Consider the following 2,345-nt stretch of genomic DNA (forward strand, 5'->3'; position numbering starts at 1 on the left):
AATAGCCACTGATGGACCTCTGCTCCATATGCCTATCTAATTCCCTTTTGAAGCTGACATCTTTTTTGTTTGGAGAAAAACAAAACACTGGACACTCAAAAGCAAGAATCCCGATCCTGGATCTTGCAGACTCATCAAATCTGGATCTTACTTTCCTCTCAAATAGCAGTCAGGGATGCCCACCATTCCTGTAAGATGGGCTACCTTGTTAGTCTGACTGTAGCAGTAGAAAAGAGCAAGAGTCCCGTAGCACCTTAAACACTAACCAGATTTGTGGCAGGGGATGAGCTTTTGTGAGTCAGGGCTTGCTTCTTCAGACACACTCACAAAGTTGATGCATTTCCATTCTGTACAGAGTGACACCTTTTACTGAAATCCAGGGGCTTAGAAGGGTACAGCTCTATTTAGGATGGCTCTGTAAATGCCGGATCTGCGGTGGCTCAAATGGTTAAGATGCTGAACTGCAGGCTGTGGAAGGTCAGTAGTTCAGCAGTTCAAGACCCGGGTGCCGCAAGACAGGGTGAGCTCCTGTCTCTAGTTCCAGCTCCTGCCAACCTAGCAGTTCGAAAGCAAGAAATCGCAAGTAGATAAATAGGTACCACTTCGGTGGGAAGGTAACAGCGTTCCGTGTGCCTTGGTGTTTAGTCATGCTGGTCACATGACCACGGAAACGTCTTTGGACAGCGCTGGCTCTTCGGCTTGGAAACGGAGATGAGCACCGCAACCCTAGAGTCGGATTCGACTGGCTTTCGAGCAAGGGAACCTTTACCTGCAAATGCCACAGGTCAATGCTGCAAGAAGCATGCACCCTCGATATTTGCCAGATTAATGGGGCAGCATGCCCGAAGCGTGGAAATTGATCGGGACGGCCATTTCTGAGGAGAAACAAAACCCTGCACCTATACGAAACACGGACTTAAAAATAAGAATAACTTCGGAACATTCTCATTTCAAGCGGGGCGTTCCGATTTCCAAGGATGCCTTTCTCTGTCTGAAAGCTTGTCCCCCCTCCCAAGTCTTCCTGACAACTTTCGATGCCATCTTAACACGCCACATCCACGGGTTTGCGTTCTTGTCGCGGCGCCAGCTGGCAAAGGAAGAGAAAGAGAGGTCGGGCGAGCCACACAAACCCGGCGGCCCGATTCCTTGCTCCCGCGACGGTCGCTTTTCCTCTCGCCCCATTCCCTGACAGCCGGACGCGGCTCCCCCGTGCTGAGGACGCCCGCCGAGGGAAAAGCGTCGCACGGAGGCCGATTCCCATGCACGGGAATCATCGTAACAAAACAAAACAAAAAACCCACCAAAGAACGACGACAACAACAAAAGAAGAGCCCCTTCTGGTCGCCGTCCTCCCCCTCCCCCGGTCTCCCTGCGAAGCGAGCATTCCTGAAGAATGCCAATTCGGTGCCTCGCACCGCCATCTATTGGCCGCGGAGCCTCACTGCGCGCCTCTCCTTTCTCCCCCCCTTCCCCGCGCCTCTCCACTCCCGCAGCTCGGCTGTGTCTGTGGCAGCTTCGGCAGCAGCTCCGTCCGGACTTCGGGGGCTGGCGTGGGAAACCCTCGTTCCGGCAGAGGGAGACGCGCTCGCCGGGCTCGCCGCCGCGGGAAGAGAGCGCCGACGAGGGAAGCGGGAGGCGAAGCCAAGTTGCTGGCCGCCTCTCGGCGGGGCTTGCCCTCCCAACTCCTCCCGCGACCACTCTCCCCGGGGGGACGACGAGATGCCGCAACGCGCTTGCTTCGCGCCTCCTCGAAGAGCCGCGATGGGGGGCTAAGGCGCAGCTTCCCTCCCGAGTCGGGCGGAGGGGGAGGCATGCGTCGGTGGACGCCCCGGCCTCGCCGCCCGGAGGAGCCGCAGCCGCCCCAGCCGCAGGGGGCTCGACGGCGGGGGAGGGATCGGCGAAGAGAGCCGCCGCCGCCGCCGGGGAAGCCGGCTCCCGTGCGCCCTGCTCGCCAGCCCTACCATGTCCAGAGCGCGCTGCAAGAAGAAGAAGAGGCGGCTTAAAGGGGGGGCGGCTGGCCGGCCGGATCCTGCCTTCCAGCCGAGGCTTCAGGGCGCCGGATCAGCCCCGGGCGCTGGGGACTGGCCGGAGGCGCGCGGCGGGAGAAGGACGCCTGGGGGCTCGGCGACGGCGCCGCGGCGCAGGGAGAAAGTTGACCCCGCCGATGGAAAGTGTGAGTACCGCCCGGGCCGGGATGGGAGCCCGGCGGCCGGGGACCGGTGCGGCCGCCCGTCCTGGGGACCGCGGGAGCTTCGCGGCGCCCTCGCCGAGTTTCGCTCCCACGCTTGCCCCCGACTCCTCTCCCCATCGCTTCCTCTCTCCTCCCCTGGTGCGCCTGCCTCTCC

The sequence above is a fragment of the Gekko japonicus genome, unplaced genomic scaffold, assembly GCF_001447785.1.
Source record: "Gekko japonicus isolate JY-2015 unplaced genomic scaffold, Gekko_japonicus_V1.1 scaffold489, whole genome shotgun sequence".
Classification (NCBI taxonomy): Eukaryota; Metazoa; Chordata; class Lepidosauria; order Squamata; family Gekkonidae; genus Gekko; species Gekko japonicus.